The 24,913-nt window shown below is 43.9% G+C and overlaps 1 long non-coding RNA gene across 1 annotated transcript; it reads left to right on the top strand.

The window, feature by feature from the left end:
* Positions 1-1,517: 1,517 nt before the first annotated feature.
* Positions 1,518-23,022, top strand: LOC144141367 (uncharacterized). The gene is made up of 4 exons (XR_013316557.1): positions 1,518-1,655; positions 1,722-1,813; positions 16,981-17,088; positions 22,766-23,022. It is a non-coding gene; the product is annotated as an uncharacterized LOC144141367 (long non-coding RNA).
* Positions 23,023-24,913: the final 1,891 nt, after the last annotated feature.

Consider the following 24,913-nt stretch of genomic DNA (forward strand, 5'->3'; position numbering starts at 1 on the left):
AAGATGACCGGCGAAGGAAGCACGGTACAAACAGTGTGCCAAACTAAACTTGTTTTTGCAATTGCATATACAAACTTGTTAGCTAGCTATATAAATCTCAGATGGAATGCAGTTTTTAGCAGAAAACACGGGTATGTCCCTCGTCCTTCAGTAAAACCTCATGTACTTACAGCAGACGGCCGGTTTCCTGAATGTAAAACTTAGTAATCGTGAACCTTCGTAATTGTGATTTATGTAACCAAGAGAATCATGAGAAACTTGGAGTACTGTAGAGCACTATTTGTATTACAGGCTTATTTTCATATTCTCTGTTTCGTGAGTTGTGTTGACTAAACAAAAGTTATAGCCGTTTCTCGCAACCCTTCCATCGAAATGGTTATGAATGGGTGATCCCGTCAAGCCTGGCCCCTCGAGCAAGCCCGACCCGTCAAGCCTGGCCGCTCGGGCAAGCCTGCCTCTTCAAAACTTAACTACGGAAGATCTTGAAGCTGTTCGTCTGGAATTCAAAAACGTAACTACCAGAGCACTTCAAGAAGGCCCCACAAAAAATTGGCTCAGGACACAAAATATTTCTGTTCTACAACAATTTTTTCTCAAGCATTATTTAAAAAAAAGCAGAACCTATTTACCTTCGGTTGTCGAGTAACAAAAACAAGCAAATAAAAATTACAACGAACTTGAAATTCCCCAAAAATGTAATTCCTTGCGTAGGGTGGGCCTTAGGTAGCACTATTGCGTAGGTCTATGTAGGGCCTTTTCATGGCTTGAGTTTGGCGTTGCAAACAAACGTTACAGCCAACACTGCTGTAGAAAACGCTGCCAACTGGACTTGCGCCTACCAGGGGTTGGAGTATTAGCGGTGGGGGTCGCGTTTGTCGTTGCTGTATTACAAACCCGTCGTTGAAGTTTGCGATCTGTGGGAGCTGCATGAGGGGGGTGGGAAAAGCCGGAAGAAACAGGATATTGTTTTTGGCAACCTAGGCCACTTGAGAGGCTTTACGAAAGCATGGGTGAACAAATTGTGTGAGGTGCAACGGCTATTCGCCAGTACCTGAGAGCTCAGATGATAGCAAAATGCAGGGAGTGTGCCAAGATGACGCACGTACTGCAAGTGTTTCGGTATGCTGGGGGTGATGATAAGAATATACACAGCAGGCATTGATATGCAGAAGCGCTGGCATATTTTGTAATTCTGCTGTCAAACATTTTGCAATCTTTCGTCTTTAAGGATGAATGCTTTGGCCGAGAAAATAAGTGAACGGATAGTACAAACAGAGGTAAGGTGCTTGAATAAAATAAAAACTCGAGATTAATATTGTTAGGTGCAATCAGCGTTTTACTGCAGCTAAATTCGCCCTTTCTTATTTAAAACGATACCATTCTTTTATAATTTGGCGGTCTCAAACCATTAGAATTAAACTTGCATTTTCTTCTACAACACCTGTTAACACTTTGGCATGTTGTTGCTGTTTGATTGATATATTTAAAAGCGATCTTATTTCCCCGTGGACGAATGTGTGTTCTTAGTTTTACAGTACAAACAGATTTGTCTGGACGTACGCAACGTCTGAAACGAATATTGTGTGCAAGGTTGATAAACCTAGATATCAGACGTATGGAGAACTTTTGTTTACAAGGGCCTACTATATTAGAAGGTAAGTTTTGTTTAGCACGCAAATTAATCAGAATCTAACGCTTCAATTTTCAATGTGGCTTTTTAGCAAACAAAAGAAGATTTCCCAGTTCCTCAAAGGGACATTTTATGACGTTGAGCGCTGGCACGGAGTCACGTACATGCAGCTAACAAATGTTGGTAGGTATGTTTAGCCATTCATGAATCATTTATGCCTCTAAACGATGTTTATTTTGAATAAATTGTCACCACAAAAAATCGGAAGTCAAAGAGGTGGCCAAAAGGAACATACAATCGAGAAGACTGACCCCATAGTCGTCGTTTTGCTCAAATCACAAACGTTTTTTTTGTGAGATACCCAGTACACTTCTCACAATTTTAGCTCACAAATCCTCTCTTGCAAGACGCAGGTCTTGGCATAAAAGATTTTCAGAGAGGTCTTGCCAGAGAGCGTCTTGCCAGAGAGCGCTTGCCACAGAGCACGCAGGTCTTGCCAGAGAGGATTGTGAGCAATTCTTACCCTAGAAAAAATTGCACACATTTCAATGCGAGACGCCAAAGCCGTAAATATCTATTGTGCCCAAAGAAAGTCTTCACTCTCTAATCTTTATTCAAACCATCAAAAATGCGGCGAAAAATGTATTGGTTTAGTTTACTACAGTTTGTTTTTACTGCCGGGCCGCGTCCGAATATGTTATCTGCATCCCAAGCGAGGTGCGTGTTTCATCCTTTATTTTTATTCAACACTGGTTATCTCATTCAGATAAGGAGGGTGTTTCTCCCTAACGTCCCCAGCCTAGAATAATATTTTTTATTCTGCAATATTCTGGAGGTAAATTGACGGTTCGAAACCCACTTGCACCGAAATATAAAAGGCTGCAGAGCAGACGCCACGGTATTTGATTCACCGACACTATTCTGCGGACGTATCTTTGTTGACTGCTGTTAAGCCACCTGTGTATTTTTTTATTTCATGGGGGGTACAAGTTCGCTAAAATAAACTTATTTTTCCTTGGAGACATCTGCGCCGTCTTTGCGTACGTGACATCTGATAAAGGGGCTTGGTATTCACCCTTTATGCTTCCAACGACATCTGGAAGCCGCCAACCCATTCCAACTAGAGCCAGCCGCGGACTGCAAGGTGTCCGGCCCTAGTTTGGTCTCCTGTGAGGCAGACCAAAGAAAAGGACCGCTGCAACCACCAGCATGGTGCAAGAAGCAACGTCGCCAATTGTCCTGCAGCAGCCCCACGAACCGGCATCGTTCCGAAGAGCAAGCGCAGAAGAGACCAAAAGAAGGGTTGAAGAAGCTGGAGTGCGTCCGAATCTTCAACAAGTGAGACGACGAAGAAACCTTCTGGCAAGTTCTATATTTCTTAGAAGGTTCAGCTAGAAATTGGTTCGTAAACCACGAGAGCTCTTTGACAAACAGGACTTCATTGAAAAGCGAACTCCTCAACACCTTTACTACCGCGGTGAGAAAAGAACGAGCTGCGCTTCTCCTTGAAACTCGAACGCAGTGCCCCAACCAAGGGGTCATGATCTTCGCCGAGCGGATAAAGCGAATTTTTTGCCGTGCGGGCCCATAAGTGAAGAAGGAAAAGATACTAAGGTTTCTGGTGTGGTAGGTAAAGCAAGATTTCTTCGTGTGCCTTGTTCGCCATGCCCCCCCCCCCCCCCCCCCTCACAAAAGATCGTGTCCGAATCCGCGTTTAAGGCCGCCGCAATGGCAGCCTCAGGCGACGACGCAGGTGCAGGTGACCCGAAGTCGTCCGCGTGTTTTGCCTCAAACCTTGAAGTGCAAGGATGCCTATTTCTTAATTAGGGCAAACTGGTTTAGCGATGACACTATTCAGACCCTTCGAACGTCTATCAAAGCAAGCGTTGTTCTTGGGGCGTGTTTCGAGCCAGCACGAGAGCCTCTGTAACCAAAAACATTGCCTTTTTACGCTTTTTTCTTACCAGGTAATGTATTCCTATTCGTACCTCAGCCTTTCCGCTACATAGAAGGGATCCAAAATATCCGTAAACGTATCCGAGGTATTTTCTCTCAGGCCCGTGCAAAGCGTCGCCCCACCACTATCCCTACACCACGTTGCATTTCATTGATGGTCACTTGAAACCTTAGTCCGCCAATTTGGCTACACGACCGACAGACATATGCAATTATTTGTTGAAAAAACTGGTACCCCGTATCTTTTTTCTGAACACATTTACACTCTCGGTTTACCCATCCATGTGATGCTGGTCCGCCATCTCCAACACGACCGAAAAGGCAAAGCCCTTCAAAAGGAAATTTTTATAATCACAGAGGGAATCGGTTTCAATGCTGGTGACATTTCTCCGCCCTCTACAGAGTCTTTTGTAAAGTCCCTTTAACCGCCCCTCTCTATTAAACGGGCACACAAAGACACATTCAATTTTAAACACGTGCAGAAAACAGCCTTATGTGATGGTACCCCATGTCTTTTCTTTGGTCATAAGCTCAAAACAAGCCGTCTGTCGTTTTGGTACAAAGAGGTCCTATCCTCCAGTTCTAAGTATAAATATACAAACCCTCTTAGAAGTCCCACGCATATGTGCGCACCCAGGCGTGTGTGTATGTGTAACCTTGACCAGGCTACGCACTCTTTTTCCCGATGGTCTTCTTTCTGTGTCGCCACGACGCAGTGAGTCTCCAAACACGTAGCCCCGCTGGGTGTGCGGGACGCTATCTTCACAATTACGACGTACCTCCTCACTACCGGCTCAGTAAGCTTCCTGAGGTACACCAGAAATTGTCATGGCGTCGAGATCTAGTTTGGCGCTAGTTTCAGCGCTGCACATTTGCTACTTTACGTTCGTCTACATATGCCACCTACCCATGTATTACTTCACGATTAGAAATATTCCCGTTCCGAAGCTAAGCTCCAAATTCCTAACCATCAAACGCATGGGCACCTTGTGTATTCAAAGGGAATGTATGCCAGAACGCGGACACCGAGCACCCCACTCACGCTTTATACAACCATGTCCATAAGTTATAGGGTAAATAGTAGTACCTCGAAAAGCAGCCTTCGATCTCGGGCCATGCTTCTGCAAATGGGGTCCGTGACTGTTTTCCAGAGAAGCAGTGACCATGAGAGTAGAGTCAGTGTAGAAAGAACCCCTCTACAGTGATTTTATTTTATGGTATATGGTTAGCATGTCCTGATGATGAAAAGGGTCGGAGCTGACGTCTCCTTTCTGCCCCTGCTTATTACCTCGTTCCCAGAAAGTGGTACCTACACCCGTTTCTTGATAAGGGAATCTGCTAAAAAAGAAAGGCGCGTTGCCTCGCAATCTGTGTACACAATTTCTATATTCTTGGAGGGTAGAATAAAACAGTCCCACTAATGTTTCAAACAACAAAATGAAGAAGTATAGATGGAATTCGACGCCCAGCAGCAAGCCCCAGAATTTCTCACACAAATACGCATCATAGATCTTGAAATTAAGAACACGCCTCACCACAGGCGCAGCAGCGCCAAGGCTATGCTCTCAAATACTGACCTAATAAAATAAACCTCAGGCGATCTGCTGTAAGGCCTTCGGAAACAGATGGTAAGTGCACCAAGGCGCATATCCAGAAGCTCAGAAAACCAAAAAAACTTTTCTTAACACACAATCTGAAATTGGTACCGGTCAATACTCCCCAAATTTATTATCGCAGGTCTCACTTGATGTACAGTTCTTGCTTACGTCCCAAGCACGAGGAACGTCCCCCGGTTTGGGCATTGCAATAACTCCCGCCAAGGTCGACTGAACTGCGCCAAGTGACCCAATATGACCCCCATCCGAAAGCTAAAATTCACAGAAAACTTCTCATAAATGCCGTTGTTTTAGGTCGACCACTCAAGTAGATGAGGACAAGTGAAACTAGAGAAGCACAGAATAAATTAAAGATCACAAACTCAATAACGTTCCACAGGCGGGAAAGCTGTTTGCCGATTTCGTATTGAGAGGTACGCCGACGCTACTCTCCGTTGGTGCGGAGCGGTCTCTGAAATCTGCCGCCGCCGAGGTCAGCGAGAGTGACCTGACCCAAATTGTTACCGCTCCGGAGGGAAAGCCTGCACTGGTGTTTGCGGCAACCGACACAGGTGGGGCAAATGCGGGTTTTCCCGTCTTTGTATTTTCAGCCCTTTGAAAACCCCAGAGAGCTGTGGCGATAGACGTGGAGGAACACAACATTATCTGTGCCGATAGTGGTGCTCGAGTAACTCCACGCAGGCTACTCAGGCAAAGACAGCCCGAAAGGGTGCCAATCTATGAGCGCCCTATGCGTGGTAACTCCCACAACGTTTCCAGACTACACGGACATCGGGCCATTGTTGCCTGCTTCACAGCAAAACGACGGCTGTGGCATTCAGCTTTTCAAACAAGATCGAAAATTCCCCTTGTAAACCTTAAACCCCTTATAACCAATTCTAACACACGCACACAGTGCAGTCGTGTTTATATTCAAATATTGGGAACACAAAACACATTCTTGTGGAAATGCGGAGGCCTGCCTTAACTCCTTGATGGTGTATATGTGATACTGTCTCCATAAACCCGCCGCGGTTGCGCAGTGGCCATGGTGTTGTATTGCTGAGCACGAGGACGCGGGTTGGATTTCCGGCCGCGGCGGCCGCTTTTCTGATGGAGGCGAAAAGCAAAAATGCCCGCGTGTACGAGATTTCGGTGCACGTTAAAGATCTGCAGGTGGTCAAAATTAACCCGGAGCCTTTCACTACGGCGCGCCTAATCACCTGCGCTACGTAGACGCGTTAAACCCCACAATCAATCATACTGTCTCCATCAAGGTGTTTATGAGATACTGGACAGATATGAGATATCATTCCAAGAATCATATACTAACAGAAAATATACAAACTTCTTTTATGTTCTTGTGGAATTTAAGAGAGCCAGAAATAGGCACACACGCTTCCTGGGCGGTGTGAACACTGTCACCGCAAATCCCTACTATGAATGATTATGAACTTTAACAATATTCCTTAGGCTGTTTTAATGCGTTCAATGATGTCCAATACAATTATAAACGTATGTTTCCTTTACATACTTCCTGATTTGCAGATATTGAGCTTATTTCGATAATTTTGATAATTTTGAGGCACTCGTTGATTATAAAGCCCGGACCTTACAATGTGATAGGCGTCGTCAATGCAACCAATTAACTCTTGGGCTCTTCACGCAACGATGCTTTTGGCAGCCAGATTTAAAATGTTTAACATTCTAAGCAACATGACTATTTACAAACAAAATAGCCTAAATATCACCATAAATGCAGCAAACTTACTTCCCCCTTTATTTGGCAGTTTTATCTACAGTTCTCGTTTCATGTCGTCAGTGGGACGTGCTAGCAGGCCTATACGGTATTTCCTATTTTTCCACAATGTTAAAATATATGCAAAAAACCACAAACGGTTCACCTTCCTATATAAAGGTCCAAATATTCTTGAATGAACTGCAGTACATTTACAGAAGCATATAAACTAGACAACGTGTTCACTGACAGAAAGTGAAGGAATCTTTGTGACCACGGCGCGCGAACTTGCTGTCAACGGAAAGTTCATGCGCCTTGAATATAGTGCCCCGCGCCACCAAGGAGGCCCTGGAGGAACGGGGATTCTAGACGAGAATGAAAGCCCCAGAGCAAGGCGTAGGGTGACATTCGTGCGTATCCACGTCACCAACAACCATATCTTCTAAACAGGTGCAAGGCCCTCGTGCAGCGTATGTACTGTGCGGGAAAAGGAGATAGGTGGCTCTCCTTCTTGACATCAATAAATCCATACAAAAACATACGCAATGTGTTTGCGCACATACATCTGAAATGACCATAAACACACAGCCTGCCCCAGTTCAGTACAACAGCAGATCCACTTGAAGTCCAGGCTAACACCCTTGCACGACCCTTTCAGTTTGTTACACTACGCATACACTTTCATGAAATAAAAATACGTTCTACGAAAAGAATTCCCTGCGTGTCCAGTAATAGGTCGCTCACTTCATATATTTCGCCCTTTTCGATTTATCAGCTGAAGGCTACCCTGAGCATATGTAAACATTCAGCTCCACGAACCGACAAGATTACACACACCATATTACAGAACCTACAGGCAAATTTAAAACACCCCCACCCCTATACAGTTAAATATGCATGTAACGAACCCTGTGTGACGAATTCCCGTATTTAACAAATTTATTTGTTCCCCAATGCCACCCGTATTGACACCCATGTGTTGGTAACCTGTGTGTAACGAAACGTTGTGGCGGGTAACCTCGATATACAAAGTCGGCAAGCTGGACATTCATGGTTTTTTGCACTTTTACTGAAAAAACGCGAATTAAATGCAGTAATTAAGCGAATACTTGCACTACTGCAAAGAGGCAGCAGCTACGAAAACGCCTAGATTTGCCTAAGAACAAAATTTGTCATTACGATGATGATGAACGCAGCCGCTGCCGGTATTCCGACAGCGTAAGCACGTGGGATTCACATCTGGTTTTGCTTGTGTAGCGGAACCCCATGCCGGGTAGCAAAAATGGCTCCACTTCAATTTTTCTTTTTCACGCGCACCAAAAACTACTGTGTCTTTCCACGTAATAGCGCCGTTTCGGTTTGAGTCTTACGTTTTGAGGTGCCAGGCCATCCTCTCCGCTTGTAGTCGCGCGCCTCCACTGCGGTCTGTGGTATCGGATACTCGCTGTGTTCTGCTGCAAGAATATGAGAAGTTAATGTCTTTCAAAGACAAGCCCACAATTTTAAATGACGTCTCTGACGGTGAGAAAGAAGAATGTCTCCGCCTGGTAGAGTAGCACCGCTTGGATCCTATAAATTATTAGATGCGAAACATCTCACGCAGGGGCTGTGTCCCTCCCTACATATTGTCGTTGTCGTTTTCCGCCGTCCGCACTTTACTGCGCACGCGGGTCTCTTCAGCCCCGTCAGCCTTTGGGCTGACGTCAGCGCAGTCCACTATAAAAAAAAGTTAGGCGGCGCCCATATTAGATTCCACGACTCTCTGGCCGCAACGGGAGGTACGTGGCGCTCTTCCAACTTCTCTAAAAACCGAGATGGGAGCATGTGCTACAAACACGCCTTGTGTCCTTCAGTAATTCAATCTACGTCAAGAAGCTATTGATACAGCGAACGCACGCGAAGCTAAATGTCAACGGAAACGACGAATTGAAAACTCATAGAAACTTCACTCGACCCCATGGCTGCTTCGCATACTACTCAGGATTTCCCAACGGGAAGATGGTGTAATTTTTATAAGTGTTATATTGAGCACCAAGTTCACAAAAAGGCGCCCATTCAGCTCACGTTTAGTTCTCGAAACGCGTTAAGAGAGCGCAAAATGTCAAAGGGTCAAAGTGATACGTTAGGTTTGTAAATAGGGATGTACATGACATCGCTTCTTTCTACCACCATGTAGTTCCTGAGCTCGTGCGAAAGCAGGAGGCTTGACTAAATCAGCTTTTCAGCGCGAAATAAATTCACAAAGGGTCCGTTCACCTTCACTTATGTCCCACATTTTTCCTTTGTTTCTGTTTCATTACCATCGCCCTTAACTCGACACCTGCAAGTAACAAAAACCGGCACGTAACAAAAAATTGCGAATTTTTGTTAACTTGGTTACATACAGGTTTCACTGTACAATAGGTATGACTTTTGGGACAGCTTCCAAAGTATTGGAGAGAGGCTCCAAAAAAGTATTTCTGGAAGGATTGGAAGAACGGTTCTTCTCCCGGGAGCTATCGACCTATAAGGATAAGATCGCTGTGCAAGCTCCTCGAGAACACGGTAAACAGAAGACAGGTGTACTTTCTACGGTGGAAAGGCCTCCACGATAGGTACGTGCTGTGTTGCCGGGTTGGGCAACCGACGGACGACCAACTCGTTGAAGTTGACTCGTAAATAATGATGTCTTGTTTTGGGAACAGTTTTTGAGTAAAGCTGTTTTTAATCTCAAGAAATGCAATGATGCCGCTTCCCCTTAGCGTATACTCAGCGACCTAAAGTCATTGGGTGTTTCGGGTAACATGTTAGTAAATACCTTTCAGAGAAGATGCCGAAAAAAACCCCGGGCGTGAGAGTTGAAGGAGCACTCTGAAAGGTTCACCTGAAAGAAAATTGCTTGTTTTAATGGGGCAGTTTAGCGTTATACTGTTCATAGCGAAAATGAAGTCTTTAAAGAAGGCATTGCCTCTGGTAATTTTAGTGTATTTATGTAAACGACGCCTAGATATCTTTTAAATGATATAATACCTCAATCTGCAACGTCAATTTAAGCTTGACGTAAAAAAGCAGGCGGTCTGGGCTGATCAGAATATATTAAAACTCAATCAATAAAAAGGCACTTGCATGGCGTTCTCCAAGTGGGGGGAAGAAAGCCATACCATAATATTACCCTCACTGGGGTATCAATTCTCTCTAAAAGGAGCACAAGTTCTCGGTGCTTCACGACAAACACACATTCATATAATAAATCAAACTATTTATTCATAATGACTAAAGCCTTCATTACCAGCGAGATTCGCCACAGTAATCTTACAATGTAGAAAAAAAACTCCTGTTCCGCCTTTACGCTGCCTTGATGTTTCTCATTTGAACCGTGGCTGTGTCTATTATGGGTTGCCGATAAAAAACAGTTTTAATAGTGTTCGAACGAGCGCAACAATAGACTTCGCCTTCGGTTGGGTGATTTCCTCACTAGCCCAGTCCGAAGCATGTATGTGGAATGCAACAATAGGTGCCTAGAGCATCAGATCAAGTTCATGGACTTTCATGTGATTTTAAAACTTCATCAGTGACTCACCATCCATTAACACCTTCCTAACTATACAAACCCAACCAACCTGCTTTGAAATCGTTATTATTTTCCACGCTTTTCTCCCTCAGAACGAGTGCGTAAGGTTGTGAAACTTCCGTATTCAATTTAGGGAACTCCAACACACCAATTTAAATATGTGGGATCGATCGGTCGATGATAATGTTGAAGGTGGCTCACTGATCGAAGGCAGATTTCTGACGATTGTCTACACCACAAAATTGACATTTTATTACAATATTTACAGCTATGTTACCACAGACATCAGAGTACAATTGCTCGGGGAGAGCTCGATACGAGTCCGCATCCACCGTGGCTCTCTCCTCAGCAACAAACACCTTGATTTTATTGAAAAAAAACACAACTAAGGAAGTCGGACCTAAAGGGACAAAGAAGGACACAAATTAAAAATATCGTGGCATTGACTCGCCACACTGCCGCCACCGGCGCAGCTAATAATTAGGCAATTGGCCCACCCCTTGTCCCAAACTCATTTCCCATTTCCAAGTCAACTATACGCCAATACCCAGAAAGTATTCGCACCGGAAGTCGTGAGACGAAAAAAAAACTAACCAAGTCCGACGCGTTCTTACACCAATTCGGGATGTCCTCAAAGGGCCCGACAAGGCCTTCACTCCCCGAACCCCGCATGCCAGCAAACGCCTGCGGCGTGTCACCACTTGTTTACCAAAGGTCGCCGCCGCCGCAGCACGATGCCCGTTACCGCGGCCAACAGTTTTAAGAATTTATGTGCAGTTGTCACTGTGTTCCCGGTCATCCCCAAATTACTCATTTTACAAAAAACCAGAGCATTTTACAGTTTCCACGAAAGTCATCGCCGCCGCTGCCGCCACTATGACATTTCGAATCTTCGTGACGAGTCCACCCAGCGATTTATGACCCGGCCGCAGCGCTAACGCTACCGGTCCCGCCCCTCAGCCTGGACACTCGACGCACCCGGCGTGAAACCACATTTCCCCGCCCCTGGCATGCTTCCGGAATTACGGCCAACCGATTCCCTGTTACCGCCGAAGCGCTAAGAGGGGTCCGCTGCCCCCGCGAGAAAGACAGAAAGACGCACAGGAAGAAGTGCCTCCATCTTCGGCGCATCGCCGCCCTGGCCCCTCTATGCCGACTCGTGGACATTTAGTACGGGCCTCTACGTAAATGAAAGAAAAATAAACATTGCAGGCCAGTCCTAGTAATTCGGAGAAGCAATCCCCAAACTTAACATCTACTGATTTTATAGCCCAGCGGCATCGTCGCCCTGTGTTGTGTGACTTCTCCGTTAAACAGGTCCAGAAGTATAGTGTATACACAATAGGAATATGTAGAAATTTGAGTACCTGCCTAAGATATTTCATGGCACAGAGTTTTCCGGTGATGCGTCCACAGCATTTACCGCGGTATCTTGTGCCGCACATGGAGCCAACTTTTACCATGCCTAACGCTGAATGTAAACATCAGCTCTTTCACCGCTCATTCATACAAATGTTCTTGTTGTAACTCGCGTACTTGAGTATCATTTTTTTAAGTCTATCATTTTTACTGATTCACTTAGCGTTCTGCATACCTCGTCAACCATAAAGTCTCCAGAAAATCACATCGTTAGTCTTGTTTTTAGAAACATTATGTCAGCATATTCTATGGGCAAGCAGTGAGCGTGTGTTGGGAGACAAGTCACTCTGGCGTTGTCGGAAATGAGGTGGCAGGTGAAAGGTTTATGGCTGTGGCACTCAGAAGCACAGTGCACATAACGGTATTGTATACCTACTTGAAGCTACACATCAGGCAGAAAATTCGGAAAACATTGCAGGTAAACTGAACTGACCCGACAGACAACTACACGTAATAAAACCCCACTTGGGCGACACCCAGCCCCTTCACGGAACACATATAACATGGTTGCTGTAAGGGGGATGTATAGTGTATGTAGAAGTCCTATTACGTCTGCCGGCAACTTCGCTCTTTTTCACACCATACACTTCAAGTTTTGGAGGATACGTATAATAGCTGTCTACTATCTATATGCAAAATATTGTACGCAAATATTTATTAGTTTTGAGAATAAAACTTATGAGCTTTTTTCATTTTTTTTCGGCTTAAGGATCATTTTCGGAAATGTTATACAGGCACAGGACTGAAATATTTTCTGTATGTGTTTATTGCCTGAGGCTTTCTTCATGAGCAGAGTAATAATGGTGGCTATACTCGTTGATTTTTTTAAATATGTACACACCACCCACACAAATTGTATTGATTTTTTAGAGAAATAAGTGTTATAAAAACCCTTTTAGTCAGCATATGCCTCTTCGGCTTCATAATGGGTATACAGCATTGATAAAGAACACCCACAAAAATGATTTCAGAAACTCAAAGTTTTAAAATAAAATGTTCCTTTTCTTGCTTCAAAGATTTGTTTCATTTTTTTTTTCAAACTGTCGCTTCTTGTGCAGATTCGGAGAAAAGCTAGGTAACGATAATACAAAGTAGACCTCACGCTTACAAAATCACTGTATTATGTAGGAAAAAATTAAATTACATGCGCACAAACAGAATTGTAGGCGACGGACCTGATGTAAACAAACGTCTCGTAATGCATGTCAAATGCTATTTTAACTAACGCAGGGTCATTGCTTCTTAAAGGTGAACAAGAGGAAAATTCAGCCAACTACGCGCTAATCTTGTAAGTTATTCGAAGAATACACGTTATGACACGTTTTTTAGATGTTAAGCTGAGAGCATCTCTTGTCGGCGGCCCTGTCCTTCCTGCGTGCGTCCGTCGTCGTCGTCGGCGTCGGCGTCGGCGTCCGCACTATCGTCCGCTCCCCCCTCTCCTCTCCGATAGCGAACACTCTCTCGCGAGGGGCAATGGATTGGATTGGTTTTCATTAGATTTAGGTTGGTTTGGATTAAAGTGGATTGTGTTCGATTTTGTTGCGTCATAGCCGCGGCAGATGCACTGACGCCGGCGCGTGCCCAGGTGAGAGCGAACACTCTCTCTCAACATCTGCGGGTGTGCGGCCCAGCGCGCTCTCACTCCGCCTGTGGGTGGCGCTGCGGGCTGTGCGGCGCATGTGCAGTACTGTCTCTCTCCGCGATCTCTTTTGCTTCGGGCGCGCTGCGCATATAGCCGGTGTACCGCTCTCCGGCGGCCTTTCGGTAGATGGTTGCTCTCCGCTTCCGCTTGAACCTCCCTCAGCGTCGCATCACACCAGGGTTCGCGCGAGGGGAGGTGGGCGTAATTTTATTAAAAACAACGTAAATACAACTGCATCACACGAAACTTGTGACTAGGCGGGCCCACAAAGTGGCGCGTTAGACGCCACTTTTCAATGACTTTTGGTGCGCATCTGAGAATGCCCCTTCGTGGGGACGTTCTCCAAGAGTTAGAATGTTTTTGCACTATAATAAAAAGACCTATTTTTGGTCGTTTTTGTGATCTATCCCCTCGTAACCAGATTGTGGATAGGCCACACGCACGCGGCCTGCTCCCACCTGCTCACTGGTTCTTAAGGACCATTTGCAGTAGGTGTGGAGAGCAACCATGCGTCATATGGATGACAATCCAATATATTTCACCGGACGCCACAGGATACAAACCGTTTGCCTAAATTTACAGACAAGAAATCCCGCTCTACCCACCACTGTTTGGTCTTGACGACTATACGGCATCCATAAAAAGTTTTTCTGAGTACTTTTAGGAATTAAATTTATAAACCTTAGTTTTATCAGGAATCATCAAAAACTGGCACTTTGTCCAAACCATGACCAACTCGTTTATTTAGTTTATTGTTGTTTTCGCCTACTAGGTTTAACCACTACTTTCTCAAATAATATGTTTAAACTACTCCTAGCACTCGTTGCCCGAGCTGGTCATGCGCCAAAATAATACAACCATTATTATCACCATCAATTTCTATCTATACAACCCCAATACGTATTTTAAAAACGAGTGGGAGGCTGCGTGGCACGGCTCAACTGTTCACCCTGAAAGAAAACTATTGGGATAAGATTTGCGGGTAGCCAAGGCATACCCTCATATCAACTTCCTCTTTTTTGTCGGCGTGAATTCCTTCTTGGAGTAATAAGGTTGTTACCTAAACGTGTACAACTAAGAAAAGCATGTACACTAGGTTACTACGTAAACATTGCCATTTTTTTGCCGAAACCAGATACATTTTTGATACTGCAATTTTGAACTTCAAATCTTCGAAATTACACTTTTACAGTAAATTTTTTACGAAATTTCTTGAGGGCGGACATATTTCCTGCTGTTTGAAAAGAAATTTTATAATGGTTTTCCCAGTATAGCCAAGGCATCCAATTCTCAGTTTATAAAGATGATAGTCTTTCTTGGGCTACTTGAAGCAAGAAATGTTGGTCTGTCTTTATGTCTGTTTGTATGTGTGTCTGTCTGCCGGCCTTTGACTCGGTTCAGCCACCCGGCCAAAGTAACACAGATATTTCGCAATAGTGTTATATACTCCAAGCCAAATGTAAACGTCTAAGCCCGGTTTAAAGAGCTTACCTGGCACCTTTCTTCAAGAAGAACAATACATTACGCAAATATAGGACAAGAAAGTAGTACACAAGAGATATTTACAGTGTTCCTTTATTAAAAACTTCATAGAGGCTTGGTTTTTCGATATCAAATGATGTTATACATCTGCTGCAGAAAACCGCCGCCTGCGGTTGCCCGCGCCACCTCCTAGCGGCATATGAAAAATCACGGGGTCACAGCAACGAATGGTTCCACTAGCTAGGTGCTGCGTTCTGACTGGAACTCACATGGAGCACGGCCACGTGGTGCGATAATCCTTGAAGTCGGCCATATCAAGTCATGGGCGCCTCCACCATGCTGCAGCGCTCACAATGGGGATCCCGGCCTGTAGAAGTGGAACGCGTAAATTCAAATCTCCTTTAGCAAACCTTTAGTGTGTTTACCTTGGGATTAGCGCAACGGTACGGGAACAGCATGAGAGGTGAGGAGGAAAGCAAAGGGGGGCGTTTCCTTGGCAAATGTTTGCAAAGGCTATCGTCTTTTGACGAGATTTGCAATGAAAGGAGCAGATACGCGGCCATTTTTTTTCTGATGGCATTTAGCTTTACTTACTATTAAACTATTTTGCCACAAAAACCCAGTTGTTATAGATTTCAGTAGACATGTTTCTCACTGATGACCCGTGTGGCACAGAAGGAAATGTAGTCACGCTGCTAAACATATCTTAGAGGTCCCCTAGAGTGGCTTATCACGTGGCAAAAGCACATTGGTGTTTGTGTATGTGCGTCATTTATTCATAAAAAAATACCTGGCTTTTAAACATGACATGTTGCCCTTAAGATGTTTCAAGTTTGGGAACTGCTTGACCTTGTTTGCCGTGTGTTTCCTAGAAATGAGAGCTGAAGAAAGATTTAAACAGCCATTCAGGCGGTAAATTGTCTTTGTTGTCTCAGCAATTTGTTTTACTCTAAAGTAATTTTGCATAAGAAGATCACTAATAGTCGGGCTATCGAAATGCAGTTTTAATTGAAACACTAACTTGTTCCCCGGTTTTAAAATTTTATATACCAACCATCACCGAGAATAGCGTTTTTGGATGATTTTTTAGTAATAAATAGTGATTTTTTATTGTTAGGTTTTCGACGTTAAGTCGTATTAACTTAACTGTTCAGAGGCACACCTTCTTTACGGCTTTCAAAATGTGTTTTATGGATATTTATGTTCACCACCAAATGGGGCGCGTGCAGAGTAGGAAAAAATGGCGCGCATTTGAAGGAGAATCAAAACGCCATTTTACAAAAGCTTGTGGAAACGTATTACTACGATTATGCACAAGCTGCTTGATTCGGTGTAAATAAGTAAGAACATAGAACACTTGTTCAGACCCTCAGGTACTGATGAAAAAATTCATTCTCGCAAATGTAGCAGAGCCTTTCGTACAGACTCCATGAAACACCTTGCCAAAAGAAAGCTAACAGGTCGCACAAAGTGTATGCGGGATAAATAAGCAGCAACACTTCAGTCCCCTTTTTTATGTTAAAATTCTGGTCCAAGAGAAGGTTTAAGCTTTTAAAAAAACAATAAATTTGGCACTAAAAGCCTTATTTATTAAACCAATGCTTTGCTCGAGCGGCAAACAATATACAGGCTGCTGGCGGAAGTAATTTTTCATTACAATTTGACAATATTGAGATTAGCAAAAAAGCAGGAAGTAACCAAGCAAACCAACAGAAATCTCTATAAAAATTTTACTGGCATGAAAGAAAATCTTCCTGCCATAAATGCATTCCTTTTTATTGCGTAATGCATTGCCTATAAAAAAATTATTCATTTAAAGTTGCTGGAATTGAGCAATCTCAGACGAGTTTTTGCAAAATAAAAAGTTGTAAAACTAGTCTTTTACTTTGAGGCTCATCGTTTGCACATTTTCTGCAGTGGTACCGTTTGCTTGCTAAATGCAAAGTGTTATATTCTCGATGCTTGCAGAGAATGAAAATGCTTACACTGAACAAATTGTATACCAAGATAGTAATTCCACATGCGCAATCATTTGGGTTTTGGATAAACTGCCTTTGGCTCAAACATACTTTTACAGTAAGTAAGATTATCATTTTTCAGATAATGCATTTAAAGGTGCATAGGTTGTTTAAATAAATCATAAATACCCACTATAATGAGCAAAGATAAACACGTGACACTAGGGACACTTTTTTGGTTCCGTCTTTTTCAATTATTTCAGCCGCTTGTGGAAGGAAAGATTGGGAAGTTGATTTAACATATGCACCATAGGCACGTTGTACTTCGTAGTTGTTCCGTAATCATTGCAGGTGCCACTCAAAATAGGAGAAATCTGTCAAAGTTTTCACAGTACAGTCGTGGCAATACGCTGCTTCAATAAAAACCTATTCAACGACAATGTGCTTACCACATGGTAAATTGGTTATTTCCTCTTATGTGTGGCCACTTTAGGTGTGGGTTGAAAGAGAGTTAATATCAACAATAACTAAATGGATGCGTGAAGATAAAAATTTCCGCAGTTTTATGATAACACGTTTGCATAGACAACTACAAATAATTTTAAGCAATTTTTACCAACCGCAAACTATGAACATGACCTAAGTATTTTGTAAAAACCATTTAAACAGTTGCTTAGGAGAAAACGCCCACGGAAGGTCAAGTATCATCCCCAGCCAATGTGGTGATGATAGTTATACTTGGTTAAGTATAGTGGACGCTAATTTCAGATCAACACAAAACATAAGCCAGAATTGTTCGCTTAAAAAATAAATAGTAACAAAACTTGCGAACGGTGAAAAAATCGGTCCCAGTAAAACTTTCAGTAACCTTTATTAAGGGAAGAAAGTGAATTTGTAAAATGCGCTACAAGACCAAGCGCAACACCGCATTTTTTCGCGGTGCATATATGGTGGACGCCTTCTACGGATGTGTGAAATGACTACTTATTGTTACGGGACTAAGGTGGGCAATGCCTTCAAGCTCCATGAACCAAAAGCAATGACAGTGACAGCGAAGTGCCTGGCGCACACATTGCGCGAGCTCTGTGATTGCCGGTATGTAAATATAGCAAATAAATTGCTTCATCCCATCTTATCATTCATCTCTTTTTTGTCCTGCCACCGCGTAACATTTTGATGCAGTGTGCGGGGTCATCCTCATTCTGGCCTTTACATCATATCGTTTCGGCCTGAACGGAATCGTTTTGGGGACGTTGGCATTTCGGGAAGCCAAATTCCACCTCGACAAGCCTTCGACCACGTCCCCCGCCCCATGACCCCAGCCCGTGAGCAGCCGATCAAAGAACAGTTATGATACGCCGAGACCAGAAGAACCGAAGAGTCGGCGTCCCCAGCTCCCTCGCCCGACAAGGTTCGACCTCCTGCGATGGTCCACTTCTGCCTTCAAGACACCGCTGTTGTGGGGCCAGGCATCACCAAAAACATCATGTTCATCTGTGGTGGCAGGCTCATCTTCATTGTACCTTGTCATCGCATTGCTCGTCCGCATTCATCGCAGTCCTCACGTTGCTTCGACCTCGACGGGGTCTGTCGCCCTCGAACCAGGGGGTAATGTTACGCGACTAAGGCAGGCAGTGGATCGAAGCTTCTTGAACCAACAACGATGAGGACGATGGCGAAGGGCCTGGTGCGCACCTTGCGCGAGCTCTGTCATGGCCGCTATGTAAATAATATAAATGGATCGCTTCGCCTCATCTCCTCGTTCCTCTCATCTCGGTCCTGCGGCGACGTAGCAATTTATAAGTTACTTCTGCTATTTATCATCCACCCGCACCCCAAATTTACGGGTGATTAGACTCTCCGAAGGTGGTGGTCCACTGAAGGTATCGGTCTTGAGGAGTTACAGGAGTGGCTTTGCGGGCGAGTGTGTCCCCCACTTTTGTGTGGGTAGTCAGGACGTTATCTAACTGAAGCGTATTGTACACTTTGACCTTAACCCGTAATGAAGACAAAAAAAAGCGCGCATCCACCCTCTGAAGGTGGTTATAAAGCGAAGCTGTAAACGACAATCACAACGATTGTGAAACCAGAGTGAAGTAAAATGCGCTTTACCACACACTTTATTACGTCAAAGAGGTATTCTTTGCTAAGGCTAAATCAATGCATGATGCAGGAAAAATGATAGGTTGTGTTGTACTGGTGTAGCGCATGAATAGAAACACACTCTGTATAAAATAAAAGGAAGCTCAAACCCGGAGTTAGGCGATCTCACTTCTATACCGTCACTGCCTCTGGAGATGAAGGAGAAGATATAGGCGCCAGAGACAGAGGGGAAGTGAGATGCCATGCGTTGGTGTGAGCTTCCTTTAATATTAAGAACTCGTAGTGCATGTGCAAGGCACCAACACTGGCGCTGCATGTGGCGTGGGCCCCGCCCACAGAGGCGTGAAAGGTCGCGTGATGCTATCACGTGGTATTCAGCGAGAAGGTAGGGCGTCAACCCGCACATGTGCCCGGCGAGGTTACCGTCTGTTTCTCATGTTGACGCTTGGGATGGCAACTCAATCAGTAAGACAAAAAGCTCTCGGTCTGTTTTTCCATTCGTTCCAGGTTTGATTCCTGGCGGTTACAGAAACTTTTTTATTTGTTCGCAGGGATTTTCTGTTCCCACCAACGTTCGCGACCGAACCCTTGAGGGTAGGGGTAAAAAGCTTCGCTTTAAAATCTCAAAACCTGCCGTAAGCACTCTTGAAATCCTTTAATTTCGCAGCGTTGAGGCGAAGGCACAATACGGCAATTCTTACCTGTCGCCCTGCACCCACGGTTCCTGCCTGTAGTTTCTATGCCATCTCGTCCAGAAAGCTCTTCGGAAGCTAATGTTGTATCTGTAGGCTGTGTAGGACTCTAATCGCCTAGCCGTTGTTGAGAGCCTCCAGTAAACACTTTTCAGAGTTGTCGTCAGTGTGCTTCCTTAAGTGTCAAAAAGCCAGCTTCCGATTACCATGCATGCAAGTTCCATAAAATCCGCTTTGGTTTATTCCCCAATATGTTGTTAAAATAAGTTTTTTGAGGAACCATACAAAGACTCGTGCTTCTAATTGTGACTGACATGCGCCTATTGTAAACTTTTTATGGTAAGCCGTATTTCGCAACTTGCCTTTCTCTAGGCGGGTGCCATAAACTCTTTCCTTTCAGCTATAGGCAGATTCTAAAATATCTTGAAAAGCACCCTACCATGTTAAAAAATTCCGCCATCTCCACGAAGTGAATGATGATGAGAGGGGCAAAGCCAAAATGCTTATCGGTAAAACCGTGAAACATTCGCCCGCACATCATATAGAGACTTGACACGTCAAGCTTTCCACCGTTCCGTTAACTGGCCCGTCGACGACGTCGATGTTTGTTCTAGTTATGTAGGGGTTTTGTACGTCGAGAATCTGCATGGGTAAGTTGGCGAATTCGATAGGTGACATTTTAGCCACCTTGGCCGTCGCCTTCTGCAGGACGTCTTGTGTTGTGTACTGCCGGTACATGTCTTGAGCTCGCAGGGGACGAACGAGAACCTCTTCTTCTTCTTCTTCTTCTGGTTGGGTAGCAACGAACGCGTCGACCGTTTGTCCTCTTCGGCAGATCTTTGTTTGGCCAATCCCTTGGGGAATTCGGCCACAATCATCAATAATGTATCGTGCCGTATACAGCAGCAACAAGGGACGGGACAGGGCCCAAGCAAGAGGAGATTCGCCCATAAAACTTTCTTGTGTGTGTGATGCGCCCTGAAGTGGCTAGTTCACGGTTTCCCGTTTGGGTGGTCCACGCAGAGTTTCGAGGAAAGATGCACAGATACGAACGCGTATGAACAGATAACAATTAGGTTAATCAATAGGAGCGTAGACGGTGCCGGCCCCTTCTATGGTTTGGAGGATGGAGTAGTGTGGCCGCTGGTCCGGCTCCGGGTCAGGGAGAAACATGTCAGGCTGGGTGCTTGTTCCGGGCTGTGGAGGCGAGACCCGTTGCTCTCGTGCCTAGGGGCTCAGGACGAGGGCCATCACCGCTTACAGGGGGCTCTAGCTTTTGAGCCGAGGAACGCGTTCTCCGTTGGGCTGTGGAGGGTATCTGGGAGTGCAGCTGCGGGTGCGCAAGTCCGTGTTGGCGGAAGGTGCAGGCAGTGGCGTTCTTGCCTGTCTTATTCTCGGGCCGGAATTCAGAAGCGCGCTATAGGATAACTCTTGCGGCGGCTTTTACCGGCGGAATCGCTTGGCGTCGCATAGGGAATGCTTCCCCTGGGGCTTGTTTTGAACCCTAATTATACCGTTCGCTGAGATGGGACGAAGCCTTGTGGAACAAAGAAGGTCTGGTCTGTCATTGTTGGCAACCCCCCCTACGTGGCGTCTCCCCCAGTGTTTCGGGTGCTTCAAAGTCGGCTTGGGCTTGTCCCCGGGAAGGATTACATTGTACGCACGTGAAATGTACTCATTGTGGCATCGTCCGAATGTCACATGTGTGACTATACGCACCTGCGATAGAGGCAAAATGGCACTATAGTGCAGCATGAAACTCTGGATTACTGAAATATTGAAAATTGCTCAGCGGCCTAACGGTTAAAAAGTTGCCGTTGAAGCAAAAGTCAGGGCAACACAGATTTCTGTAAAGTTTATCGCCTCATTTTGCACTTCCCCACGTATAAAATTTTACACTAAGGTAATAAAGAATAAAAACCATACGACCATTTTAGAAAGCGAGGCTGTTTGAAAATTGTGTTTATTTTATAATGGTATAGCGCAGAGAGAGACAAAGTGCTTATAAGTAAAAAAATGTTTATTGTGTGAATGCTAATATTATTTATAAAGTAGTGAACGCAAAACATGAGAATCAACTTCCGTAATATAAACGCATGCAATAAAAATTATAATCAACCGAATTATTTCATTTGTTTTGCGTTTTTTGTTTACTATGGCTCCTCTCAGACCTGTATTTGTATTTTAAAAAACAAGACATTCAGTATAAATATACTTTTATGCTGTTGTATTGCTGAATCGATAAATATGCTCATGCGACACTGCAGTTGTTATGGAAGCTTCTTCACGCAGTTCATTTGAGAGCCATAACAGACACTTGAATATCTCTCAGTGAAAGAATCATGCCCACGAGACCACCTCTTCTCATTTTCGCAATCAAATGGCTGGCTACAGGTGAAGATTAGTGCATGGACCGGAAAGAGAACCGGAAAAAATGCCTCTCTCGGTGCCTTACTGGTCAAAGGCAACAAAAAGCTTTCGACCAATTTTCTATGTGTTGTGTGCCCTCTGTAGGACCTAATTTGGGTACTAGACAATGGCAAATATTTTTCTGCTGTAGCACCAGATTTGCAACCATAACAAATAGTTTTTCGGCAAGCTATCAATAAAAAATATTGCTGGGGAATTTTGTTACTCTGTGAAAAAGTGTCTAGCTGATCGCGTGGAAGGACTCTAAATTTGCGTGAAGAGGTGATCTTAAATCTAAACAATTTTAGAAGGATATTTTTATGGTCATTACTTTGAACGTATTCTTAGGCAGCGTGCTTGCTTAACCCCAGATTCGTTTTTTTGCAATAACCGATACGCGATTTTCATCAAATAAACATTGCAATTTGATGGATTTGTTTGGGACGCACCCTGTACAGTCATTCGGGTACTCTAATTATACTGAACACATGGTACATGTGATAATTTCGAGAGTGGTTGTTTTCGCTCAGCCTCTTACTGATTTCTGGTCGCGGTGTTAGGAGTTTACTAATCTTTCCTAACTACCTTCAGACAGGTTCTATAACTACACGGCGTGCGAGCTACGCAAGAAAGGCAACAAAAAAGGACCGCAAAAAACATGGGCTTGTGACTCAGCCTTTGAAGAAATTTGCCGAACTGCGCTGCCACCCACCACCTGCGAGGCTGGAAAATGCTGAGAATGCAGCTTGAAATCAATCATGTAAAACCTACTACAGTCGTCAATGTGTGCATCTCATTCACTTTGTGGTATCTAAAAAGCACAATTTCAATGTTGTGTAATAAACGATATGCTCATATACCTACAATTTTGTTGTTATTTCCACATACTACAACAGCGATAAACTTATTGTAGGGGTCTGTTATCGACCACCTTCGTCTTGTCCCTCTTTCGTCGATGGGCTTCATGATGCCGTCAACAAGATCATTCTACGTTTTCCTAATGTTCCCATAATTTTAATGGGCGATTTTAATTACCCAAGCATTGTGTGGTCCATGGTACCTCCTCAACCTAGTCCCTTTTCGAATGATTGTGCCAATTTTTTGAGCCTGTGTGGTGATTTTAATTTTTCCAAACTCGTTACCCAGCCTAAAAGAGTTACGTTGACAACGTCGAGTGTTTTAGACCTTGTACTAACTTCTGTCCCTGAAATTATTTCTCCTCTTTCTTACCTACCCGGTTGTAGCGACCATTCAATTCTGCACTTCACAGCAAATTTTCCCGTTTTTCGTCGCACAAACAACCGAAAGCAAATCCGGGACTACAAAAGGGCAGATTTTGATGCAATAAATTGTGAGCTTGCTTCATTTCTCGACAGCTTTTTACTGGGCTTCGATGACAGATCAGTTAATGAGAATTGGAACTTGTTTAAAGGAAAGGTGGCCTCTTTATAAAGTGACTTCGTTCCAATTAAAACAATCACATCTAGCAGGCAGGCACCATGGTATAACCGTTCGGTGAAAAGATTGTGCAACAAAAAGAAACGTTTATTCCGATCCGCAAAATTATCCAATTCTGAATCAAAATGGGATGCATATAGGTTGACTGCCGCCCAGTACAAAGTTGCACTGAAAGAGGCTCGGAATTCATTTTTCAATACCACGCTACCATGTATGTTGGTCAATAATCCCAAGCAATTCTGGAATATCATTAATCAAAATAAGGATAACTCAACGATTACTCTTAAACCTCAGATAGAGCTACGGTTCCTGGTGATGAGTGTGCTTCAGTATTTAATGATGTGTTCACTACTGCGTTCTCCACATCTACTGTCACTGTTTATCCGGCATTCCAACCACTTGACGTACTTTCTATGAAACCAATTATGTTTGACATCTCTGGCATTGTACGTTTAATTGAAAAACAAAAAGTTACGTCATCATGTGGAGTAGACAACATCAATTCCAAATTTCTTATCAACACAAAATTGTATTGTTCTATGTTTTTGACAAAATTGTTCACGCAATCACCTAAAACCGGCTGTATTCCGGATGATTGGAAGATTGGGAGGGTGGTTCCCTTGCACAAGTCTGGGGATAGACATTCCCCGCAAAATTTTCGCCCAGTGTCATTAACTTCCATTTCATGCAAACTCATGGAACACGTCATCTATTCTTGCGTTGCCAAATTCTTAGAAGACAATTCTTTTTTCAGTCATTCACAGCACGGGTTCAGAAAATCATTCTCCTGTGACACGCAGCGTTTATGTTTCACTCATGACTTTCAGTCCGTTTTAGATCGCGGGTCGGTTACGGACTGCATATTTCTGGATTTTGCGAAGGCTTTTGATACTGTGTCACATGAACTTCTATTTCTTAAACTTAGTAATCTTAATTTGGATACTAACGTGCTTGCATGGTTACGCTGCTTCCTAACTAACCGTTCACAATTCGTTACTGTAAATAACTTTGATTCTCGTTTGTCTGCCGTTCACTCAGGTGTTCCTCAAGGCTCTGTGTTGGGACCCTTACTTTTTTTGATCTACATTAATGACTTGCCAACTAACATTCGTTCATCAGTCTGCCTTTTTGCTGATGATTGTGTAATTTATCGGGAAATAACTAATACATCTGATATTAACACTTTACAGTCCGATATTAACCAAGTTATGGAATGGTGTAAGTTGTGCAAAAATGAATCTTAACATTAATAAATGCAAATGCATGCGCGTTTCTCGAACT

The sequence above is a fragment of the Haemaphysalis longicornis genome, unplaced genomic scaffold (assembly GCF_048455015.1).
Source record: "Haemaphysalis longicornis isolate Haplotype H1 unplaced genomic scaffold, Haemaphysalis longicornis Haplotype H1 scaffold_6, whole genome shotgun sequence".
NCBI lineage: Eukaryota > Metazoa > Arthropoda > Arachnida > Ixodida > Ixodidae > Haemaphysalis > Haemaphysalis longicornis.